Raw genomic sequence first — 27,495 nt, 5'->3', positions numbered from 1 at the left:
TGCTACAGATTCAGCTGTGTCACAAAATTATATTCCTCACCCTCTATGAGGCGTTTAGCACTCCTGGAAGCACAGGAATCCCCTTGTCCTCATGTGCAAGGAGTGCAAATGCCTAGTCCCTCCACAGAGGCACGAATGCAAGACTGAGTCCTTAGGTGCTTTGCACGCTATGCACTACAAAACATGGTCTGTTCCAGGGCAGAGTTTTTGGCAGATCATTTCAACATCATAAAAACATATCGTGAGAAATTTCTAAAACACCAGTTTTTGTTTGTTTTTAAATATAGAACCTCAAGAACAATTTTTTGAGGTGACGTGAATGTCATCAAAACCGCAGGCCAGCTTATTTTACAAAACACTGTAGAGTTGAAATGAAAGGGGAGAAAAAGAGCTAGAAGCCAGGAAGAACAAATGATTTCACTTGCATGAAAATAAATGTTAGAATCATAATCTGCAGTTAATCCTCACTATTAGGATGTGTGATGATAAATTAGGGATCCATCATATACTGAGTTATAGTCAAATGCATAGGTATTACCCACATAAACATGTTTCGACTTACTATAATTATCAACCTTGTGATATGAGACAGATTTTTAAGAAGTGCCTAGCACTCAGCAGCTCCCATTTAGGCATCTAAAAGAGTAGCCAGATTTTCAAATCAGCTCAGCATCCATCAACTCACATTGACAACAGTGGGAGTCAGTGGCAGCTGAGCCCTATTGAAAATCTGGACACCCTTTAGGTGCCTAACCAGGATATGTAACCAGCTCTTTCGAAAATCTGGCCCTAAATCACTAAAATTCAAAAGTATCTAAATGAGAAGTAGAAGTTCCATTTATTTGATGCACTTTATGAATTAAAAACATATGTTCCCATTATTCTTTTACTAATCCAGCCCCAAATCTCAGAAAGCTTCTATTGCCAGTAGCTCTCCCTGTGAGCTATCAAAAAGCTAGGGGGAAGTAAACAATTACTAATGTAAAAAGAAAACCTTGTCCTACTACTGAGAAACAAAGTTTATTAAAAATAAACCCTTAAATATAGGATTTTTGAAAACAAGATATATGATAGGCTCTATTATGATTTTTCCATCTTGAGTGGGTGTATGTAGGTGCTAGTATTTCATAGACTTCAGGATGGGACCACAAGTGTGTCACTTATCTTCATTTGTTTAAAATGTGTGGCTACTCACTAATCCTGGGAGGACTCGAAAGGGCAAGGAATTAATTGTATTCCATTAATATGGGCATGTGTGTAGGAAAAAATATTCCCAAGCCAAGATGTGCAGAACTCTAAGTGTGCCTAATGTGCTTCCTAAAACTATGGGCAAAATGCTGCCAGCCAATGCTGGAACATTTTCAATTTAAGAATCTGTCTGGGAAACGAAAGGGCTCAGCAGAATCCACTGCTTCTGTTGGATGTGTTATGTCCTCTGCACAGTTCTGAAAGTGCGCCAGGCTGCAATAGGTTGTAGACCCAGGAAATAAAATATGTACAACTCAAGTTGTACATCCACAGTGTGCCCTTATGAGTCCACAGCCTGCCCTTGTTGCCAAGAAGGCCAACGGCATATTGGGCTGCCTTAGTAGGAGCATTGCCATCAGTTCGAGGGAAGTGATTATTCTCCTCCATTCGGCACTGATGAGGCCACATCTGGAGTACTATGTCCAGTTTTGCACCCCCCACTACAGAAAGGATGTGGACAAATTGGAAATAGTCCAGCGGAAGGCAATGAAAATGATTAGGGGGCAGGAGCACATGACTTACGAGGAGAGGCTGAAGAAACTCGGCGAATTTAGTCTGCAGAAGAGAACAGTGAGGGGGGATTTGATAGCAGCCTTCAACTACCTGAAGGGGGGTTCCAAAGAGGATGGAGCTTGGCTGTTCTCAGTGGTGGCAGATGACAGAACAAGGAGCAATGGTCTCAAGTTGCAGTGGGCTTGGATATTAGGAAAAACTATTTCACTGAGGGTGGTGAAGCACTGGAATGGGTTACCCAGGGAGGTAGTAGAATTTCCATCCTTAGAGGTTTTTAAGGCCTGGCTTGACAAAGCCCTGGCTGGGATGATTTCGTTGGGGTTGGTCCTGCTTTGAGCAGGGGGTTGGACTAGATGATCTCCTGAGCTCTCTTCCAACCCTAATCTTCTATGACTCAAGCCAGGTCACTGAAAGTGCATTCACTTACCTCCTGGGCCATAGCAGCCATCAAGTCTGCTTTAGGACAGGCAGAACTCTCCCCCTCCACACCTCAGGAGCCCAAAGCTGTTCTCATGGGAGGGAACAGAGAGCAACAAGAGTCCAACAGATCAGAGCGACTCCAATTCCTTCTCCCCACCCTCTTCTGTGAGCAACGTATCAACTCCTTTGCTTCTCTCCCTCTCCAGAAACCCCCTGGGAAGACGGGAGAAGGGATGAAGAATCCCTGGAGTTACCCTGTCCAGTCTGTAAGGTGGGAGGGGACCCTGCTAGAGCCTCTCCCACAGGCCTGGGAGAAGAGGAGGTGAAGAATTCAAAAGGAACAGAAGTGAGGCTGCGGGGGTAGGGTCAGAATGAATTTATGTGGGGATTGGGAGGGCAGAACAGAGAAGGGGGCAGAATTGATAGGGGCTGGGGACAGGCAAATGTGATGTCGCTTTCATTTCTGTAGACAATGATAAACTGTCCCCCCAACCACACAGCCACTTTTATCTGACCACTTTCAGCACTGTGTGAGCATATACTGAGACACACAGGATTTCCTCTGTATCCACAATGACAAACTCTGGTTTTTGCCCAAGCCAATAAAAATGTTGATGCAAATTATAAGTGATGATGTGAGGATGTAAATGTTGGGTTTACCTGATACTTGAATTTTGCCTGCTGATCTGAACTTTAATATAACAGAGCATTAGGACCTACTGTATTTGGGCCCAATCCAAAGCCTGTGAAAGCCAATGGCATTTGACTTTTACGTGGACTTCAATGGGCTTCGGATCAGGCCCTTTGTTAGTAACTGTCCTAAAAGCATGGGTCTCACTGCAGCATAGGGAGAGAGGGTGCACTGGCCAAGCTGTGGGGTGGGAGGTTTTGGGGTAAAATTTATTCCTGCTGAAGGATTTACTTTTCACTTGCTTGTCAATTTTTTTTGTTGGAAGTTTTCTGAATGGGTCTTTTGGTGTGTAATATCCTCTTTTGTAAAGAGATATTTATGAATTCTTTTCTGACCCTGTGAAATTCCTACTGACTTTAACAGCAGCAGCCTTTTATTGGTAAGATGATATACGCATGTGCTCATCCATGTGGGACCTCCTCCTAGCCCCACCACATAGACAACTCTTGTTGAAATCAAGAGTGGAGCAGTCTCAAGACGGGGACCCCTGGCTTAAGTGCGCTGAGTAAAACATGACAATTAAACACACTTTGGGAGAGAGAGAGAGAAAGAGATGGGCAAAAAATAAAAACAATGGGCTTTTTTAGGATGGGTCAATTACTGATCCCCCGAGTAACAACTGAGTAACAGTAACTCATTCTGGGCACTGGTCCTGAGAAAGGACTGAACTAAAATAGATTAATGGCAGGAAGATTCAACCATACAGTTCAGTGCACTTGCTAATGGCTCATTCACAGAGTATTTCCTTGAATTGTTTGTATGCTATAGTCTCACAATAACACATTATAATATGCACAGGGCCTGAGCCAATGGCCACTGAAACCAATGAGAGTCTTTCTGCTAATGTCAATCAAAACTAGATCAGGAGACAATGACATGTTGGTATGATTATAATACCGTGCATAGGTTAGGTGTCAATTTCTGGAGCAAAGGTTTAAAACTGTAACAATTTAAAAAATATTAGCAACAAGTGTCCAAGAAGTACCATTGCTAATGATGGCATTTGGGGGTAAAACTCAGGCCTGATCTACACTTAAAACTTAGGCCATGTCTACATCTAAAATTTTGCAGCGCTGGTTGTTACAGCTGTATTAGTACAGCTGTATAGGGCCAGCGCTGCAGAGTGGCCACACTTACAGCAACCAGCGCTGCAAGTGGTGTTAGATGTGGCCACACTGCAGCGCTGTTGGGCGGCTTCAAGGGGGGTTCCGGGACCGAGAGAGCAAACCGGGAAAGGAAACCAGCTTCGCTGCGGTTTGCTCTCTCGGTCCCGGAGCCACCCAGCAAACCGCAGGGAAGGAGACCTGCTTGCTCGGGGTTCCGGGACCGAGAGAGCAAACCGCGGCGAAGCTGGTTTCCTTTCCCGGTTTGCTCTCTCGGTCCCGGAACCCCGAGCAAGCAGGTCTCCTTCCCTGCGGTTTGCTGGGTGGCTCCGGGACCGAGAGAGCAAACCGCGGCGTTCCCGGTTTGCTCTCTCGGTCCCGGAACCCCGAGCAAGCAGGTCTCCTTCCCTGCGGTTTGCTGGGTGGCTCCGGGACCGAGAGAGCAAACCGCGGCGTTCCCGGTTTGCTCTCTCGGTCCCGGAACCCCGAGCAAGCAGGTCTCCTTCCCTGCGGTTTGCTGGGTGGCTCCGGGAACGCGAGAGCAAACCGCGGCGAAGCTGGTCTCCTTTCCCGGTTTGCTCTCTGGTCCCGGAACCCCGAGCAAGCAGGTCTCCTTCCCTGCGGTTTGCTGGGTGGCTCCGGGACCGAGAGAGCAAACCGGGAAAGGAAACCAGCTTGATTACCAGAGGCTTCCTCCTTCCACGGAGGTCAAGAAAAGCGCTGGTAACTGTCTACATTGGATTACCAGCGCTGGATCACCAGCGCTGGATCCTCTACACCCGAGACAAAACGGGAGTACGGCCAGCGCTGCAAACAGGGAGTTGCAGCGCTGGTGGTGCCCTGCAGATGTGTACACCTTCAAAGTTGCAGCGCTGTAACTCCCTCACCAGCGCTGCAACTTTCTGATGTAGACAAGCCCCGGCTGATATAGTGAGGAGTGTAAAAATCCACCTCCTCAATTGCCATAGCTATGCCAACCTAACCCCCACTGTAGATGCAGCTAGGTCAATGGAAAGTGCTTCCATTGACCGAGCAACTTTGCTCGGGGTGGTGGATTTCCTACAGTGACAGAAAACCCCTCTCTGATCCCCATAGTTAGTGTCTACACTATGGGGTTACTTACAGCAGTGTAGTTCCTAACTGTGCCACTGTAGAGCCCATAGCACAACGTGGCCGCTGAATCTTGCAGGTGCTTTGGTTAATGCCTTTCCCCCTAGTAATACTATGATGGTAATTCTGAACTAGAAATTCTAAATATATTTAAGACAATTAAGATATTCTGGTAAAGAGCAGAGGAAATACTTCTTCACTGTATTCTATTGGCAATGTTAGTAAAAAATTTGCCCTGTATTAGATAATTACCTTTATTGATCCAGTAAATAAGAGATGAAGACGATCACCACACAAAAACCACCCCCTATGCAATATATCTGTCCAGCAGGTAAACATTAGTCATGCTCTTTCATAAAGATTAGGCAGCTTGGCTCTTTTGCAAGAGAGGGAGTAGGATCAATTAGAAAAGCCTTTTATACACTTCCAGATAATTCCTCTTGGAACATTCCCCAGCACTTCCATGAGTACTTTGGGAACTCCAGACACTGCAACAACATCCTACATGGACTCCAACACTGGAGAACTATTACTGCAGTGCAGAGTGTGGCTAAGTGTCAGATTCCACTTTAGAATATGTAAATGTTCCATGCTGGAAAAGTTGATTCACTCACATGTACATAGGGGTACCAAGTTTGAAATGCAAAAAACCCCGGCATCCACCCCACCCACATCCCCGCCACATCCCCAACCTCCAACTACAAAGCAACTTCACAGCGCCCCCCCAACATCCACATATAGGAGCTAGAGAGATAACATGTACAGATAAGATTGATAACATTACATATCTCCTCACTCTCACATGACTCAAACCCTCTCACATACATGTGGTGCGCTTGTGTGTTGCTGGGCAGACAGTTGCTGTATTTTCAACAGTTTTGATCTATTATCACTTAATCTGTGGAAGTAGGAACACTGCAGCATTGTTAGCTGGACACAGAAACGTTTAACATTAGATATGCCAGTGTATTATGATACTAATGCAAATTTTTAGATCTATGTAAAAAAAAGGCCAGCAGATTAAATTATTTTTTTTAAAAACTGGCAAATCCATTAAAAAAAAAAAACCTGGCCAGGCTGGTCAAATACCAGCCAGGAGGTGACCCTACATGTAAAGTGAGCTAAAATAGATGGTTCAGATAAACAACCCCCTTGCATTCTTCTTCAAATACATATCTTTCATACCACACCTAGCAGTGCCAAGCTTTCCTCTAACACATCAGGATCAGACACAGAGAGAATTCACCAAGTAGGGAACAGCGACTGTGACCTCAATAGCCAATGGGCAAATGCTGCTGACCAGATTGTAAACCCCAGCTCAGCTTTGTAAAATATATATGAACTGGCACATGAAGAAATATTTTGAAGCGGCAGCGCTGATCATCCTCACTTGATTAAAAAACAACAATGGTATTTTGGTTCAAATTACTGTTGTTTTTAAATTAAATCTGCACAGAATAATCTAAACTAGAGATGAAAAGCCATATTTGGTCATCTACTCCATGACTTGCCAAAGCAGAATTGTTTCAACCAATACTGCATATTATCTAGTGCTTTCTTCAATCTAATTTTAAATAGTCATGTGAATGGGAACTCCTCCTTGGGAGACTATGCTGCAGCCTAATCCCAGCCAGAAGTTTTTCCTGATTCAGCCTAAAGTATCCATTTCTTAAATCCATCCCATTACTGCTAGTTATATATGCCCTTTTGCACCTCTCTAACTAATCCCTCTCCAACTTTGGTGTTTATACCCTTTCAAAACTTGTAGTCCATTCTGCTGTTACCCCACAGCTGCTACTTACCTATACATATTCAGTTCTTTCAATGTTTTTCTTAAATTAGTGTCAGACAGATCTCTGTTTGCATTGCTCTTCTCTGTGCTCCCTGAGGTTTGTTAGTACCTTTCCAATATTCATGTAGGCAGAAATAATTGCAGCATTCCAGGAGCAGTCTCACTAGATCAGTCGTGGGGCGACTATAACCTCAGTGTTCTATAACAGAGTCTCTGCACATGCAGATAAAAATCACATTGGCCTTTTATCCACACTCATAATTTACTGTCCAGTGTCTCTCTCTAGGGCTGGTTTGGCTTCACAACTTTTCCGGTTTCTTGATTTAAGTAATACAGAAAAGACATAGGTCAAAATACTTAGTTTATGCACAATATGAATCTACACATCAGGGACCTCCATAATATTTTGATTATCATACCTTAGATGAATATTGTTATCCCCATATCATACATCCTATGGGCCAAATCCTAAAGGCCTTACTCATTTTTACTCAGCTCTTACCTTTTGTCAGACAAACTCCCCATAACTTTGACTAAAAACCTTGGGATATTTTCCATCTCTATGGTAACACTGAAACATTTTCAAACTTTAATTGTTCCTCAGAACATAATGCAAGTAAGGGACATTTCAGATTCACTTCACCCACTCTGAAGATGCAACCTCTTCGATTAATCGTGGCAGCTTTTTTAAGAGCAAACCCCAATATCATGCAACAGTTTAGGGAAGAGAATGGAAATAAATATTACATCCAGTTGAAATTGCAGGGGAAATCTGGATGGTCAATTACTGGATTTGGAGTGGGCCAGAATACTGGAATTAACCTCACTACTGTTACAAAAAATGCAGTGGGATCTGTATTTATCAGAACAAGTCAGGATACCTCTGACTCATGCCTCATCCAAAAGACAGCACTTTCAGCTTCACAGTGTCCCTAACAATATACTGAGGCATTGATACAGTGCTGACTCAGAGGGCAAGAGTGTCCTCTACAGAATCACCAACTTCATTTTCTGTACCAACAAGGAGCTCCTGGGATGTCTTTGATCCAAGTACTGACCTGGTGTAAACTTGGCTTGTGAGAGCTAATAAGATCATGCCACAACCTGTCATGGCTGCAGGCAATCCTCTTTCACACTGATATAGAAGTCCCTGAGTAAGCATAATTTGAAAATCTAACAAAGAAGCTCACTACGCAGACGGAGATACAAAACAGACTGACATAAAAGTAGACAAAAGGCAGACAAGACAAAATATAACACAAGTTCTTGTATAAACTGAATGTCACAATGAAATGCATTATGGGAAATTTAGAGGTGGTCAGAAAATGGAAAACTTTTTTTTGCAGAAAGAAAAATTTGCTACTTTTTTCTGTTTTGCACTAAAAGTTCAAAAGTTTCTGAGAAACTAGGAAAGATCATTTTAAAAACCAAATGTTTGAAGCGCAAGGGAATCTTCATTTTTTTAAATAACTGAAGGGTTATTCTTTAACAATGGCAGAATTTCCCCCATTGAAACTGTTGTGGCTGTGTACTCTAGTAGACAGGGAGTACATGGGACCCAGGAGATCTGGACTGTGTTCCCACCTCACCACTGAGGAAGTCACTTCACCTCTCCATGCCTCTGCTTTCCCTCCAAATCTCTATCAGTCTTGTGCTTAGGAGTGTAAGCTCTTTGAGGCAGAGACTGTCTTTTATTGTGTTTGTACAGTGCATAACACAACAGGGCCCAATCTCAGTTGGGCCCTCTAGATGCTACTGTCATGCAAATACCAAAAGCATTCTATGACCCTAAATGTTTCAGGGATTGGTGAAACAGGATCATCAACCAACAAGAGGATGGAATCCACATTAAGTAAGAATCAATGCATCCACTCCCTTTGATGTGGTTGTGTTCCTAACTAGCATTGCGACTGGCTACATTGCTAGCAGGAGCAAATGTATTCATGGCAAAATCTAAATAGCCTAATTCAGTCCCATCCAGCATTTTTTCTCATCCAAGGACAACATGGTTTCTGGGTCTCAGTGGTTCTTTGTTTTCTAAACGTAACAAACTCCTGATGTGAAATCTGATATACTTGGCCTTAAATGCTGAACAGCACCCTGGAAAAGTAAGGCTGTTGCTGTGGAAAGGTATGGAGAATACTGTGAACTTTAGCCTTTGCCTGGCCTGTCCACCAGCACTGAGCAGCGCTGCTTCTTTCCCTGACAATCCTAACTGGGGAAATAAGGTGGATGAGGTAATATTTTTTATTGGATCAGCACGGATGCAGCTACACAGCATACATCCTGATTGAGGCTTTAGTTGCACTATGCACTTTGCAGCCGCTCAGCTGGAGCAATGCCAGCTCCCACCAGATTAGCAGGGAGCTGGGAGAAGAGCGGCTGAGCTTGCCCAGCGTAAGAACACTATAAGGTTTCAAGCCATGACACAGCTTGGACTAGTTAGTGTATGCTGGGTGCTGCTCATTCGACTCAACCCTGCTACCGGCTGCACAAACATGTAATCAGGTGTCCGAGGCCAGTACAGGAAAACACTTCAGTGTGTGCTTAATCCCATGTCTATACCAGACAACACTTAAACAAATGCTCATGTGCTCACCCAAATAGGGATCCTATCATAAACAGGGGGTTAAAGGCTGTAATTAATGGCCACAATTATTAGGTTTTTTAAAACAAATTGTCCCTACCTGATTTACTGTGCAAACCCAATAACTTAACGATAGTTATCTCTTTGCGTTGTGATTTTTTAAAGACTATTTACAACATTTAAAAAATTAAAAATCTACAAACTAGCCAGTAATGTAGGGACTATTTGACAGATAGAATTAGGCAACTAGGACAACTACTCTTGGAGCAAAGTCAATGGGGGAAGATGGTCTTTCAGCTAACGCACAAGCCTACTAGTCAGGAAATCTAGATTCTATTCTGAGCACTGGGAAAGGCTTCTGATATGAAAACAAGTTCTTACGGTCTACATTTTTTAAAGTGGCATTGATTTTCATGTCCAGTTTAAAACACCAATGGCCTGATTTCAGAGGTGCTGAGCACCCACCTATGTCTGTAATACTGAGAGTTGTGGGGACCCCAAACCTCTAAAAATGAAACTGAAGAGGCTTGATCCTGTGCCCATTGAAGTTAATGGAAAAGCTCCAACTAACTTTAACAGTGCAGGTTCAGGCCACTATTGTTTTAAGTTGAATATCCAAAAGTTCAGATGCCCAAAATTAGTGGCCACTTCTTAAAATGTTTGCCATAAGTGCCTCTGTTTCCTCGCCTATAAAATAGTTTCCTTAGCTCAGCAAGGTTTTTTAAGGCTTAGTCTATTAATTTTTAAAGCACCTTGAGATCCCTGCATGGATAACTCTTAACTATTGGTCCTACTGAGCCCAGTATCTCTTTATTACTTGACTCTATGAAGCTCCAACCTTTGTGTATGAAATACTACCTGGATTGGTAAAGAATGTGCTACATTCCCTTTTCCTTTACCTTTTCCATTAACTACTTCAGCAGTTCTCAAACTGTGGGTCAGGACCCCAAAGTGGCTGGTGTTATACTTGCTGGGGCCCAGGGCTGGAGTCCCACCACCCTTGGCTGAAGCCGAAAACCCAAGGGTGTCAGCCCTGGGTGGCAGGGATCAGGTTACAGGCCCCCCCCCCAGGGCTGAAGCCCTTGGGTTTTGCCCCCCCAAGCCCTGCCCAGGGTGGGTTCCGGCTTTAGTCCCCCTCCTGGGGTCACACAGTAATTTTTGTTGTCAGAAAGGGGTCACAGTGCAATGAAGTTTGAGAACGCCTGAACTACTTCATTATCATTGAAGGAAATAGATTAGCTGATTTGCTAAGCCCTTCATCTCAGGTGATTTTAAACTGTTCAATAATGTTACTAGATATTTAACCTTTAAGACCAGAAATACAGTTTCTAAGTTTCATAAATATTTTACTCTGAAACTATCAACAGAAATATCGGTACTGAACATACACAAAAAGGTCTATATAATAAATATTGTACAACATATGCTATGCAAATTATTCCTTGCTGATGTATGAAAAATACAACTGGACATTTATTTCTCAGTGTTTGCTGGCAAAAAGACCACTTTTAATTATGAAAGATCAGGATTCAACAACAGGCTTAAAATACCCTGCTCAAATGCTATGGAAATTTCAAAACCGTGTCAGTCCTTTCCCATTACCAAGTAACCATAAGGTGCAAGAAGGCAAAACTTGCCATGGGCATCACATCATGTATTTACGGTTTCCTGCACTGGGTATAAACTGATGCTCATTGAATAAACCTGCCTGTGCTGTGAGCTTTCAATCCCTCTCTATTAATTTCACACTGAGGAGCCACACAGCCTGGCAGCCAGTAACAGACAGATTAGAAGTGGGGCTGCCAAGTGTTAAAAAATGCTAGGCAACAATGCCTGAATGGTATCACGGAAAGCCCTAGCAGATACCCTCTCACTTCTGAGCAAACAAATGCACAAACCTGAAAGGACTTAATTTATTAAAATCCGTCTTTCAGTATAGACTAGTCTTATTGTTTTCTTTTTCGCTTACATAAAACAAATACAGTGACGGCCTTGTCCAGCAAGCATCAATTTTGCGAAAAGGGGTTATTGCAATTCAAACATAAAAAGAAAGATTATTAGGACCTTAAAGGGAACTCTTCCATTTAAAATATACACAAGGAGCACTGAAAACTCATCTAAAATTTACAATCCTGTATCAAACAAACAATGTTCAGAATGGATATTTCCTACTTATTAAACATAAACATTAACAGCATTTGACTGTCAGCTAGTTCTGAACTTTAAAAAAATGTTTTTAAACTGAGCAATTAAGAGCCGGGGCACAGGGGAAGTAATCATGTAAACATTTCAGATAGGCACATTGGTATTACAAGTAACACAAAATAATCGTATTTAGCACTAACCAGTTTTCATATTCAAGATTTTTGGGGTTTTTTTATGCAGACAATACTGTATTAATCTTCCCAACACTCTGTGTTACTATTTCCATGTTACACATGGGGAAAATGAATAGGTCAAGTGACTTGTGCAAGGCTACACACTGAGTCTCGATTATACAAACACTGAAAGACAAACAGTATAGACCATGGCTCAGCAAACCAGCTCTGTTCAGCAAAGCATTTAAGTGCGTGCTTTACATTAAGCATATGTTTAAACCTCATTGATTTCAGTTCAAGCTCATGTTTGAATGTTTTGCTGAATTGGGACCCCCAACGAACAGGGCACATTAACAACATGACAGGCCCTGTGCAGAAAAAGGGCAAACACAGCCCCCGCAAATGGGTGGCACTTATTTGGGTGGATCTGGGAGACAGGATCGTAAGCTCCAAAATGAAAGAGCCAGGGCAACTGAGCAGCACCTGCTCAATATGGAATGGTGACGGGTGAAGCATCAGACACAGTCTGCTGTATTGAACGTGAGCCATGTGGATCATAGCTGTGCATTGACCAACTGGACACAGCCCTAGTTTGCCAAATTTCCTACTCTGCTCTGCTGTGGGGACTCTAGCTGGAGTTTTCTTCCTCAGCGTGCAGAAGATGGGGAGTACAATTGTGTGGGTTTGCTGTAGCCTGTGCTACAAGCACAGCAGAAACAATGCATTTCTGTGGCCTTCAGTCCTGATGGAGCCATGTAAAAGGGAGGGGATTAGCTATATTGTACATGAGCCTGAATACTGGAGCCTTTGTTCAGAACACTTACTTTATGCACAAACATCAACGGCTTAGCAAATTTTTAGTTTCCTGCGCAGAGAGTGTGCAATTTTTCCTCATTTCACAAACAAACCTTATTCCACCCCATCACGCCGCTCACATTTTGAGGAGGCTCCTAAACTCTCCTGGGCCTGATTCCAAACTCACAACAGTTTTAAAACAATGGATTTGCTCATGATTTACACTGGTATAAGTGAGATAAGAACCAGACCCTGTATTTAGAAGAGGTGAAGTGGCCAAAACCAGCTGTATTTTATCCCTATTATCTAAAAACAAAATGCAAGCTGAGTTAACTGAGTGGCCTGATCCAATACTCATTGAAACTAATGGAAAGATTGTCACTTACTTCAATGAGCACTGGACCTGGCCCAGCATGATTAGCAGGAACATGAACAGAAACTGAAGTATTCTTTTACCATCCTTTCATCTCTACACATCCAAGCACATGAAGGTAAGTACCACAGAAGATAAATAGTAGGGGAAAGGCAGTCAAAATGTACATGTCATTACTAATAATCTGGTCCAAGTAAAAAGCACATTTCTGTTCTTTGAGAAATAGAAAGTGGAATACTGGCTATTGCAAACAGCAATAAGTATTTGATAGGTTGTTTTTAATCAAATATTCATCTTAGAGAGCTATCTGCATATAACCTTCAGATGCCATTTTATTATTGGTTTTTTAAAATTTAATTTAAAATAAATCATCATATAAAATGGTGTATATTCCTTCCCCTCCCTGCCCACATATATCCTAGGCTTCCAGATAAATAAATTGGCAGGCAATCCATTTTTTTATTTTAAATAACAATTAGAACGAGTCATCCTTCCCTATTTTCTCCTCTGTGATTTCCAGCAGCAGGTCAGCAGCTAAGGTCATAACATGGGGCTTGTTGGTGGTCACAGGAGCTTGATGCCAAGCTGTGTTAGATACTCATCTAGTGTTAGCATCTGTTTGCTTGGCAAGCTCCAAAGGCAGTTGAGCTGACAGCTCTGAATTTGCCTCTGGGTCTGTCACGAGATTATATGGCTGTTGGACTTTGGGGAGTGCCTGATACTGCTTTGATGAGTATCCTACACATCACAAAACATTATATCCTTCCTTAACAGCTTCTGAAATCAATAGTTGTGATCTTTCAGAATAATCTAGGTGGTGTGACTAGCTGTTTTGAGAAAATTATAAACAATTTATATATATATATAAGATAACTAATTAACTCCCATTGCTTAAATCAAACTGCCTTCATGTTGATTCAGTTTACGTAATATGACCTGACGACCTCATAAGAGGGCATGAGTATCAGTAGAATACCAAGAGGCAAGGAAGTCTGTTTGAGTAAATAGGCTGATATGACAATGAACAGTGCTTGTGTTTTTCAAAGTGTCATTACCAAACAGACAGGCTGTTTATACAATTGATGCATTGGCCTGATACATCATTGCCAATGCCATGTAGTGATTTACACAAATATAAACAAAGTGCCAATAAGTGCATCCAGCACAAAAATAATAATTTGGTGGTGACGTACATCCATTTCACACTAGTGTAGGAGCTCAATCCTACAAGGTTCTCAGAGCACTGTGAGCTAATCCAATGAACTGCTTAAGATTTTGCTTAACTTTTAATGTGTAAGTCACCCAACTGACCTTGAAGGGATCACTCATGCTTAACGTTAAGCATCTGCTTAAGTGCTTTTCTGCATCAAGGGTAGATGCTCAGCACCTTGGTGGATTGAGCCCTGTACCAGGTACAAAGCAATGATGAACCTAGCTCGTTGTATCTGAATACATTACGTTCCTTTAATTAGTGATAAATAACAATTCAAAGAACATGCTAATTCAAATACAATGTATCAATCCTAGCCTGTGTTTGTGTTTTGTAATGAAACGTCAAAAACTGTATATAGCCTCAGAAATACACATCACATTTTGTATTCGTCCCAATGGACATCAGTCATCTAATGTTACTAAATCAGAGAACACAATGTAAATGCAAACAGTACAATGCAGGACACAGTCTAAAACTGCAGTAGCATTGTTGGCTGGTGGGGCAGGTTGTGATTTCACCCGGCCTCTTGCACTAGAACAGGGGTGGGTAAACTATGGCCTGGGTGCCACATCCGGCCCTCCAGACGTTTTAATCCAGTCCTCAAGCTTCCACTGGCCAGCGGGGTCTGAGGTCTGCCCTGCTCCATGCTCCAATCAGGGAGCGGTATCGGAGATTTGCCCTGCTCTGTGTGGTTCCCAGAAGCAGCAGCATGTCCCCCCTTCAGCTCCTACACAGAGGGGCAGCCCCAAGGGCTGCCCCCGCAGCTCCCATTGGGTGTGGTTCTCGGCCAATGAGAGCTGCAGGGGCGGTGCCTGCAGACAGGGCAGCATGCAGAGCTGCCTGACTGCACCTCCACATAGGAGCCAGAGAGGGGACATGCCACTGCTTCTAGGAGCTGCTTGAGGTAAGTGCCACCTGGAGCTGGCACCTCTGACCCCCTCCCACGCCCCAACCCCCTGCTCCAGCCCTTATCCCCCTCCCAGCCTCCAAATCCCTCTGTCCCAGCCTGGAGCAGCCTCCTGCACCCCTAATGCTTCATCCCCAGCCCCACCCCAGAGCCTGCATCCCCAGCTGGAGCCCTCCCCTCTCCCCTCCTGCACCCCAACCCTTTCCCCCAACCTGGAGCCCCCTCTCACACCCTGAACTCTTCGTTTCTGGCCCCACCCCAGAGCCCACACCCCTAGCCAGAGTCCTCACCCCCTCCTGCATATCCTAATACCCAATTTTGTGAGCACAGATGGCCTGCCATACAATTTCCACACCCAGATGTGGCCCTCAGGTCAAAAAGTTTGCCCATCCTTGCACTAGAATCTAGCAGCATACAGTTATGCTATTGTCATGTTAACTCAGCCTTGCAGAAGACTGTTTCCAGCCAAACAACAGCAGCAGCAAAGGTGGGAACTCGTTTGTTCCCTATCACATTCAGTTAGGAGATGTGAATTTCAGAGCCTCACATCACTTAAATACTAACAATACTAGAAAAGAAATTAAATGCAAAAAACCTCCAGTACTGCAACATTAAGGATGGAAAGTTAAAAGCAAAAGAGAGTCGGGAAATGCAAATTGTCCAGATCTCTGTTTCCTATAGAAAAACTTGCCTGAGAATCACCTCAGAGAATTTTCTGAGAAACATCTCATCAGGTCGGAGGGGTTTCTAGGGTCATGGTGATGGCCTCCCAAACCTGCAGGTCCTGGGAATTTGCACCATCCCCAGGTCCACAAATACTGGAGCTATGTGCTCGGAGAGCTGCTTCTGAGGGCTGCCACCAGTTGCAGGCACACATAATTGCAAGCCACACCAATAACATTTAGCCCACTAACTCCTGATCTGTATGTGCAATCAGGTAGTTAGATGTACAAGTGCTCTTTTATGCATCCTCGATGATTTGACCTGCAATCAATACTGGGTTTTAAGAAACTTGGCCCATAATGACTACTGTATTCCCCACAGTACAGAGTAGCGTTGTTGCAATATGGTAGCTTGAGTGGTCCAAAATACTACAGTGCTAGTAACTAGTTTGAGCACTAACTCCATTATATCACAATGCAAACCTAAATTTCTGATATCTGGTTTGGTATGTGCCTGATGTTTGGATTGTATCCCAAACCCAGAATGTAAAAGAAACGGGCTGGCAGCCAATGCAGGTGAGAAGGAGGGTTTCTCCTTCACTGGAGGTTGCACCTTCAAGGATCATCTTGCCCTCTTCTCATTCCATCACTGATTTTTAAATGCAACTTCCCACTGAAACCAGTGAAGGGGGGGGACTCACTATTTGCATTACAGTTGATCTAGAATTCTACTCCCCCCCGGATTCTATTGTACAAACACAGGGATAGATAGTCCGTGACTCAAAAGAGACAAGACAGAAAAATGACGGAAGAAATGATATACAGACAGGGAACTGTGGTACACAGAGATTATTTGCTCAAAAATCACATCGGAATTTTGCAGCAGAGGCAGGAATTGAACCAAGATTTCCTAAATCCTTTTAGCCACAAGACTACCCTTCCTCTTTATAACAATCACTTAAAACCAATAATATGATATAGCACCATCAGAACTTCTGAAACACATATCTATTTTTTTTAAAAAGCTGACTCTGGAACCTCTAAAAAGAGAATCACTGGTTTAGAATATAGCCTCCTTCTTCATTAAGGTAGTAACCTCCCCAACAGAGAAACCTGTAGCTGCTTCCATTGTCCTAGGAAGGCAGAAGCTCTTTCATTTTAACTGCCCCAGGGAGGTAATCCTGCCCTTAGAGAATCAATGAGAAATCCTTGTCAGGTGTAAGCAGAGGGATAAGTAAATCAATACATTGGGCTAAACTGAATACACTGCACTGCGAATCACACAAAGACCAGGGTAGGAAAATACATGTTCTCTCTTTCTCAAAGTCAGCTCATATCTGTCTTCAGGATCCCTGCAGGGAGACTATCTGCCTTTAGAAAAAAGAACAGGAGTACTTGTGGCACCTTAGAAACTAACACGTTTACTTTCCTCTGTACAGTGTTGTAGCCACGTTGGTGCCAGGATTTGAGAGAGGCAAGATGGGCGAGGTAATATCTTTTATTGGATCAACTTCTGTTGGCAACAGAGGCAAGCTTTCGAGCCTACAGAGCTCTTCTTCAGGTCATTTGCCTCTAGTATATGCATTGAAGACCATGCGGGCCCTGCAGTCCTCCACCAGCCTGCCTACTTCCAAATCCCTCCACAAGGGCTGGCTACACTCACACTTTACAGCGCTGCAACTTTCGCGCTCAGGGGTGTGAAAAAACACCCTCCTGAGCGCTGCAAGATACAGCGCTGTAAAGCGTCAGTGTAATCAGGGCGGCAGCGCTGGGAGCGTGGCTCCCAGCGCTGCACGCTACACCCGTAAAGGATGTAGTTTACCTGCGGCGCTGGGAGAGTTCTCTCCCAGTGCTGCCGCTCCGACTACACTCACACTTCAAAGCGCTGCCGGGGCAGCGCTTTGAAATTCCAAGTGTAGCCATACCCTCAGTCCCTGAAGAACACTGGAAGATAGGAACACACTGCTGTGCTGATCTGCCCATGCAGTGTGGAAGAGGTAAGATTTTGGGGGCACAGTCTGGCTGTGAGAAATAGGCCAAAGTCTGAGGTCCTAACTGTACAGACTGAAGCAGACAATACAACTGGGCTCCTCCTATTTAATTTGCATAGATATCTGAGCTGATTCCAATGGACAGCACCTTTTCACCTGCTCACTGTTTGAAACTCATCCTCCTGCTGGTTCCAGATGCACCACATTTCCAGCTGGGGATTGCTCTGTCATAAAAATCCTACTCCAAGGAGTTCCTAAAAAGGTCATTTTTTTTCCAGAGAGCAGATGAATGAGAAACATTATAGTAGAAGCCTATCACGTGAAAAAGAAATGTATTATACTAACACTGAGTTTACACAAAGGTCGCTTTGAAGTATGCCACAGTGCTGGTGAGTTGGAACCAGACAGTTACACACATTCACCACCAAAACACATTTTTTAAAACTGGCAATATTTAGTAAAGGAAAACAAGACATTACAAACCACACTGAAAATCTCACATTTTTCTGCATGTCTCTTGAATAACTACCATGATCTGGAAGCCAGCTGGTAAAATAATGAAGACAAGAGGGCCAGTAAAATGATGCTGAACATAAGAGGAACTACTTTGTACTAATTAGAAACAACGTGCAGTTTCATGACACTTTATAGACTTCAATTATCATACTCTGCAGGAAGGAGCTCTCAAACATCTGTATAATGATTATTATCCACCGGGATGCCATTCACAGTGCAAAGTATTAAAAACAGGGCCAAAAATCAATTATAATCTTTGTAAATGAGCATATTGTTCATCTAAGGGATTTGTTGGAAATTGCCTTAAAAAAAGAGAGAAACTGATTTAACAATGAAAAACAGGCAAAAAAAGCATCTGATTTGCACAAAAATAAGATTAAATATCATTTTAATGACAATTTATTTATAAAATGCATGTACAAAAGAGTATTATTAGAATTCATGGCAAACAAAACAGATCCACTAAAGTCATGAATCAGAGTCAAGTTGAAGATGTATTTATTTTTTAAAAATTTTAGGGCAGAGGAGAATCCTGAAAACATTTCCTGTTGAATCCATGAAATTATTCACATGGGTTACAAATGTCCTTGAGTGTTTGTAGGATCAGAGCCTTAATTGTTATAACATTTTATTATTTTCTTATTGAAATAAAAAATTAATGCATTAACATTAATACATATATACGAGAATGATGACAGATGTACAAGTGATTCCATAAATAAAGGCATTATATCAATCAACATTTAACAAATCAGTCATTGAGAATTATAATCGATGAGAATTCCATCAATCGATGAATTAAATATATTTATCATTATTCCCTGGAATTAAAGGAAAACATATACATTACAATATCATATTAGTACAATACAATAAACCTCACTATTATGAAAACAAGACTGGAGTATAAATGTTTTTTTCCCCTCAGTAGTTGATCTTAGTAGAAAGTTGTATTGTTCGATCTTCACAATGCAGGATATTTATAAAGGGACATGGGTGACAGTGTCTTCTGGGGACTGCAGTGAGGGTGAGGTTCAGTCCAGGTCAGACAGAGGTAATGCTGGTAAGTATGGTGAAGTAACTAGAAGATGTGATAGGCATTACATCAGCATCCTTACATGAGAGAGTGCAACTGGCATTAATTTGCTGTTTGAAGGTAGCAGTCATGACCAAGAGTCTCTTTCCATACATATGATGAGGTGAGTGCAACCATTTCTTTTAGATGCTGACTTCGTTTTACTTGATCTTTGTCACCGTAAGCATAGATTAATGTGTTACATGCACATGGCTACACCTCGAGAACACTCTGAAACTGGTGCAGATCACAACAGCTTTCTTGGCAAGTGGAGTTTCATGCCAAGAGCACATGACGCTCAGGAACTGCAAGGAACTGTCTGTGACTGCCTAGGGAGGGAGGAATCCAGCTCTAAGTGGTTTGGGAATCAGGCTGAGAGGCCAACTCCCTCTCTGCACCATCCTTACTCAGTTGCGATCAGAGGAGGTTCTGCAGCTGAAATTCCCCTGTTATCAAAAAGAAGAAGCTGCTGGTCCCTCTGTGAATTTCCCTCACCTATAGGATATGCTAACTTCTAGGTCCACGAAAGCCTACCCGTGATATCCTTCTAGCCATACTTCAAAACCCAACTTTCCTCTTAGGGCAGTTGGAGCGAGAACTGTCAGGGGGATGGGCTGGCAGGGTTACTATGAGATGTTTAGAAATTAGTGTTTCTCTACTGTGCATATAGATGGACATTTCTTAATTTTATTGTGTGTGCGGGGGGCAGGGAATAGAACAGTCTATTGTTTGCTGCTGTAAATTGTTGACTAAGTTATGGGAGGGTGCACAGCATATAGCATGGGAATTTCCTGGTCATTTATAAATAAAAATAAATAAAATACATAGGATAGTTTTACACTCATAGTCATCTGCTTTGCAATGAGATGTCCAAGCCCAGCTGTGAGGCTGATATCAGTAAGAGAACTGCACAATATGCTTAATGCCATGTACTCCATGGCAAAAAAACAAAACAAAGCAAATCCCGAAGAGAGAGGGAGAGAGGATTTTACCCAAAGATCAAGAGCAGCCTTTGCAGTTGCCTGATGCAGGAAGTCTGATGTGGTACTTCCTTGGGACAGTAGTTCAAATAAGCTATATTCAGCTACAACTCCCCCTGATTTAAGTCAAAACAGCAGGTGACCATGCTCAGGATAACAAAGCTTTGAATGCCTCTAACAGGTTACCTGGGGACTACTACTGCTATAGATAGACCTGCTAAATGAAAAGAAAGAAGACAATTATGCTGCCTGACATCACTGTAAAACTTTTGTTCTGATTCATAGTAGTGACAGATCAGCAGAGAATATTACCAATAAATTTCTGCTGGAGTAAGGCTCATTCCTGCTCTCATTGAACTAAACAGAGCAAGACTCCCACTGATTTCAATGGTATTAACCATCAGCAGTTGTTAGCACAGAATTATGAGCATAAACCATATGGACTAATTGATTCAAATAGTTTATCTTCATTCATCAAAACACCATGCGCCAAATGAACATAGACAGAGAACTGATCCCGGTCCAAAGGTCATGCTGAACATACAAATTAGAGTGTCTGCTGACACACGTTACCATCATCATCAGCATAACCCTGGTGTTGCCTCCTATCAGTCTGATGGCCATTATCGTAAAGGGAAAACTGAGAGCAACCCTGCGGTAAACTCTAGGGAAATCTCGTACCTTTTAGAGACTGGATGCCTCGGACAGAAAACCCTCCCCACTAAGTGTAATATGAAATAGGTCATAAAAATGATTTCTCACATCAGGCTACATTTTCCTGAAAGCCCAGCCTTTAAAACGAGAAATGTTAAAATCAACTTGTGATTTCACTGCAGCTCTAGTGAAAAGCTCTTCAAATACTTTATGTACTGAGTAGGGCAAAAACCAGTGACAAGGATTCTGAATTTAACTATATGAATGGTAATCCGTACACACTTAATTGCATAGTAGTAACACAACTGCTTTCATTACTGTTTATAGCTTCAGATACCCATTAGCACAATCCCCGAGGTTCCTTGTGAATAATCAGATTAGGAAAGGGAGAGCTCTGATGAAACACAGTAGGATGTGATGCTTATGAAACAGCACATCTTGAATCCAGATGCTGACATGCCAACATCATGAAAAGCTAATTTACACATCCAAATTAATACTATCATGATGATAATATAAAAGGAACATATGCATATAAAATGAGCTGTGGAAAATAATGACAAAAAAGAATTGAATGACAGAGGCTATACAAATACACATTTTTTTTTTTTTTTTTACTTTTTAACCTACGTGGGTAGGTGTAAATAGACTAAATGCCATAATTCATGAGGATAGTTCTTCTTATCCAGTATTATTAAAAATGTATTCTATTATGTAGTAACACAACGACAAGCGGCTTGATAAATATAGCCATGTACGTAAGACACATGTAGCACTCATATAAACAGGTGAAGAATATTATTAGATTTTCCTAGTAATGTGTTTCCATTTGACACACAGAATGTTTCTGTATTGTTTGGCACATCTCAGACAAGTGTTATCAATAAAATTAACACTGGTATCATTCTTTAATTAGAACAGTGTCTAAACACTGTATGTGTACACAAAGGACCAGATTTTTAAAGGTATTTCAGTGGGAGTTAGGCACTTAGGTACTTTTGAAAATCCCTATCTGCATCTTTAGGTGCCTAAATACCTTTAAATATCTAATTCTAAGTTCATTTTAACAGGAAATACTGATATCTTTGTATGACAGGAGATTACTTCTCTCTTTCTCTTGGATGGTTATCTTGGATTTAAGGTTGTTAACTTGAGCCTCCATCAAAATGCAAATGTTATGGGGCAGATTCTGATGCTCATACATGGATCTCAGTGAATTCAGTTTTCATTCTGTATTTTTGACAGCACCTTGTGTATAGGCCACTTTCCCCTGTGGCTTACTTTGTGCATTTGACAGCAGTTTCTGCATAATCAATTCCACTGTTTTACTATGGTCATTTTCCCCTGTTCTTTATCTGGATTCTTTCACACAGCAGCAGCAGGAAAAAACAAATTGTGAGAATGAGACAAATGCAGTTGTAAATCCACAAGTATTGGCAGGAGGACTCGGGGGCAGGTGTAGTAACAAACTATTATTAACCGTTTTCTAATTGATTAGAGTTCAACTTGACAAAGTCTGTTTAATAATGAGATATTTTACTGACATCTGATTGTGGACCTTATATTGAAATCTCATATAAGCAATCTTTACTAATTGATATCCAGTGTGATTATCTGTATGAGCAAGGGCTATTCACAGACATAAGGGTCTGTGCGATTAGGCCCTAATTCTGTGAAAACTGCCTAGGATAAATAAAGAAGGATATGTCAACCCTAGAAACGCTACAGCTGCAATGCTGCTGCTGCGCCGCTGTAACGTGGACACTTACTACAGTGACAGAAGGTGTTCTTCAGTCGCTGGAGTAAATCCAACTTGCTGAGAGGCAGCAGTTTCTGTTAACCTAGCAGTGTCTACACCAGGATTAGGGTTGGCTTACTTACATCACACAAGGTGTGGAATTTTTCATAGCCCTGAGTTATGTAATTAAGGCAACCTAACTTTGTAGTGTAGACCAGCCCTAAGCAACATAATTTAGATCGCAAAGCAAATTATAAAGCACTTTTCGCTAGAGTCACAGCTATCACAAAAAGGAAGTGATGTATTCAATAATATTTCTGTACCAATTGGATTGCTGTGAACTTCATATTGCTCTATGTTTAGTTGCATTAACAAAAGGATAAACAATAATATTGTAAATAAACTATTTACTAAATACGCAGTGTCTCTCATCTTGAATACTGTACTCATTTCTGATCACCCTATCCCTAAAACGGTATTGTCCAACCTCAAGCATTGGAAAACCATGAGTCAGGCCTGCAAAAATCCTGAGACTAGCTTAAAAAAATCATACCTCTTAAAAAATTAACAAATGTTAGGTCACTTTTATTTGCCTTCTATTTCTGCAACTTTAGGGTGCTCTTGCTTCACATTTTCTGGCTTTTCTCCATTACCGTGAGGACTAGAAACTTGTTCTTTTTTTAAATGAAAGCTGAGATTTCCATGCCATCTCTCTTCCAGCAGCTGTGGCTTTAAAAAATCATCAAATATCATGAGACTTGAAATGAAATTGCAAGAGTTGGCAACAGAAATCGAAAAGGGCCAGAGCACAACAAAAATGATTAAATTAGATAGGAGACCAATGAGAAGTGACACGACAAAGGTATATAAAATAATGACTGGCATGGAGAAAGTCATCTGGGTATTTTGGTTTGCTTTTTTTTCCATGGTACAGAAATAAGTGGGACCTAATGAAGTTAAAAGGCACCAGATTTTAAAAACTGATGTTAATTATGCTTATATGATTATAGTATTTATTGTGCTAATGTATCATTTACCTGTGAAGACTCAGTGCCACAGAAAATTACTGAGGCAAGGAGGTTGGTAGGATTCAAACAAGATTTAGACATTTATACATCTAAAATAAGAATATCTGCAGTTACACTAGTTAATACAAAAAGAACAGAGAAGGTATTGACCCAACCCCATATAAGCAAATCTCAAGACATAAACACAACACAAAATCCTTTTGAAAAGAAATATACACATTTATATATGTTTGGATTAAAGACACACAAATTAATGATGGAAGAATAGTATTCATTTTGGGTCAGAGTGAAGGTTGTTGTGATGAAATAAGCATTATTTTTATACATAATATTGTATTTGCTACATGGGCACTGTAAAATGTATGATGTTCTTTTTATTGCTTTCTTTACTTACAGAGTGCTTTGTATTCGGTGTGATAAACAAGAACAATGTTACTCAGCAACTTGATTTTTGAAACAATTTTTATTATTTTTGGAACATATTAAAAGGTATTGAAGTGGAACTAACAAGGTAAGCAGATATGATCGTCACTTGTATGTTTCCTCCCAACTTTGTCTTTTTGGACTGCGTGCTCTTCAGAACTCTGACTGTATTTTCCAGCAGTTGTACAGAGCCTGGCACATTTTGGGTGCTACTATAATATGAGGAACAATTAGGTACGTGGGAAAGGGTTATTAAAAGGAGGGACTTTTAGAATCAAGGAGCACTGTTTACATATTTGTCTCTGGGTGCTGAAACTATGGAGTCTTTAGGCCTGAGAATGAATAGAGAATTATTCCCTTTTAAAAAAGGGTTACAATTCTAATCTCCTCACCATCACACCCAGCCTCCAGACAGACGTTGCTCTCTCAGAGCCTGATCTGGCACCATTAAAGTCAATGGGAGTTTCTCCCTGGCTTCAAGGAGAGCACAGAATACAGTAAAAAGAAAACACCAAAAATCTAATAATCAGCAAGATGTGTAGACAATGTGTGTGTTTGTTGGAGGGGAGAACATATGTAAAAGCAGAAGTGAAAGCTTTTTATGTGTATGTGAAAGCATTTTCATAAGTGTTTGCCTTTGTAACCCTCATCCTCCCCATACTCCTCTGCCTTTTGTTTGTCAGCTCTTGCTGTGCTCTGTCTAATTTATAAGTTCCTTGTGGCAGGATCCTTTTAATTGTCTGTATGACATTATGCACACCTATGGCACTGTACAAAATAAATGATAACAAAAAACCCTTCATATTTCAGAAGGCCTCTGGTACAGCACATTGATTTTAATAATGCTATACTTTATATGCTGATATGACCGGTTTCCTTCTACATTATTAGCTATTTAATCTGTATTTGAATTACCGCAAATCTGGGAAATTTTTGTAGACAGATACTATGTAAATATAGTGTATTATATTATTCATAGATATCATGTCTTAAATACCATAGTGAGTGCAATATATATAAAAAATTTAAAAGACATGGATTGTTAATTTCAGCCTTCCTCTTGAAATAGAATGCAGCAAGCCGCCGAGATGCCACAGAAATTCGGGGGCGATGCCTCTCGATGACGCCACTTGTCAGCAGCAGGCGTCGTCGTCGAGAGGTGTTGCCACCGAAATGCCACAGAAATTCGGAGGCGATGCCTCTCGATGACGCCGCTTGTCAGCAGCAGGCGGCGGCGTCGAGAGGCGTCGCCACTGAAATGCCACAGAAATTCGGGGGCAGCGCCTCTTGATGACGCCGCTTGTCAGCAGCAGGCAGTGTCATTGAGGGGCGTTGCCGCCAAAATGCCACCGAATCTCTGCTCCACCGCTGGCCAGGATGCAGGCGCATTGGGGACCCCTGCACTGGAGAGTAAGGATAGGATACAGAGGGACCTAAACAAATTAGAGGACTGTGCCAAAAGAAACCTGATGAGGTTCAACAAGGACAAATACAGAGTCCTGCACTTAGGATGGAAGAATCCCATTCACTGTTACAGACTAGGGACTGAATGGCTAGGCAGCAGTTCTGCAGAAAAGAACCTAGGGGTTACAATGGACGAGAAGCTGGATAAGAGTCAACAGTGTGCCCTTGTTGCCAAGAAGGCTAACAACATTTTGGGCTGTATAAGTAGGGGCACTGCCAGCAGATCGAGGGATGTGATCATTCCCCTCTATTTGACATTGGTGAGGCCTCACCTGGAGTACTGTGTCCAGTTTTGGGCCCCACTCTACAAGAAGGATGTGGAAAAATTGGAAAGAGTCCAGTGGAGGACAACAAAAATTATTAGGGGGCTGGAGCACATGACTTATGAGGAGAGGCTGAGGGAACTGGGATTGTTTAGTCTGCAGAAGAGAAGAATGAGGGAGGAATTGATAGCTGCTTTCAACTACCTGACAGGGGGCTCCAGAGAGGCTGGATCTAGACTGTTCTCAGTGGTACCTGATGACAGAACAAGGAGTAATGGTCTCAAGTTGCAGTGGGGGAGGTTTAGGTTGGATACTAGGAAAAAAAATTTCACTCAGAGAGTGGTGAAGCACTAGAATGGGTTACCTAGGGAGGAGATTTTTAAGGGCAGGCTTGACAAAGCCCTGGCTTGGATGATTTAGTTGGGAATTGGCCCTCCTTTGAGCAGGGGGTTGGACTAGATGACCTCCTGAGGTCCTTTCCAATCCTGATATTCTATGAATTCCTGGTTTGAGAAAATATAATTGGCAGTTTTGCATGTCCTCTATTGTTTTCACCATTATTTTTCCATATAATAATATTAGAAAACATCATGGAGAACAGGAGTCGGGATCCAAAGCCCGCTGAATTCAATGGGAATCTCTCCATTGACATGAATGGGTTTTGGATTAGGCACTAGAAGAGGCCTAGGCCTCAGTGAAGATGTTTGCAGGTCTCAGGATTGGGCCTAGTGGACAGATGTCCACATGGCAAAACCTACCATCATTACTGGCACTCATGTTGGCAGAGTTCAGGGTGTCTGTGGATGTTAAGTTCTTCTGTCATCCTGAAAAGTTTTTCCTTTCAGGTCAGAGTTTAGACTATTGACAAGATAGTGAGGAAGGCAAAGTAAGGCTGGCCTGGTGCTGCACGTACTGTGCACCTCTCATGCACCATTCCATCAGTTCTATCCTCTTTTATGAACACTAAATTCAAATAGGATTTTTTTTATAAAGAGTAATATACAGATGAGAAAATCTTATGTAAGGCTAGTTTATTTAATCTTTCCTACCACCCTCACCCCTCCTTCACCATCCAAACTAACACCATGCACCACTGTTTCTTTTATACTCGATGGCCCTGATCCTCCAAGTACTTACACATTTAATTTTTCTCACTTGAATATTACCATTGAAGTCAATAGAACTGTTCATGTGACTAAAGCCAAGCATGCGTGTAAATCTTTGCAGGACTGAGGCCCTATTTGAGAAGTCAGTATCTTTTATGCTAATTATCATAACTGAGTAGTAACATACCCTCCTGGAGCAGCAACCTCAGCAGCACAGTGGGCAAGTAAAATTTGATGCAGGTAGGTCTGGCCTCATGCTTTATTCTTCCTCCCCAGCCCATTTATAATTCTCTGAGACTCTTGGGAGTCTAGGGGTCAAATTTGTACTCAGGCCTCACTGCCTCAATTACATAGCCACCTAGACACTATGCTCATTAGAGAGAGCTGGTTATTCACCCCCTCAGGATATAGGTCCCTCGCTATGCAACTTCAAACAGTGAGAGCATTCTGTCCTGAAAAAAAAATAAAAATCTAGAGACCATTCAAAGAGAAACAAAAAACGTGAGTTGTTAGCAGTCCAAGGGA

The 27,495-nt window shown here is 41.9% G+C and overlaps 1 protein-coding gene across 5 annotated transcripts in view; it reads right to left on the bottom strand.

Annotated features, from left to right (window-relative positions):
- The window catches only part of PPP2R2C (protein phosphatase 2 regulatory subunit Bgamma), a 292,304-nt gene that overhangs the window by 80,607 nt on the left and 184,202 nt on the right, over positions 1–27,495 (bottom strand). The window lies entirely within an intron of this gene.

The sequence above is a fragment of the Gopherus evgoodei genome, chromosome 5 (assembly GCF_007399415.2).
Source record: "Gopherus evgoodei ecotype Sinaloan lineage chromosome 5, rGopEvg1_v1.p, whole genome shotgun sequence".
Classification (NCBI taxonomy): Eukaryota; Metazoa; Chordata; order Testudines; family Testudinidae; genus Gopherus; species Gopherus evgoodei.
This window is presented reverse-complemented; position numbering and strand designations above follow the sequence as displayed.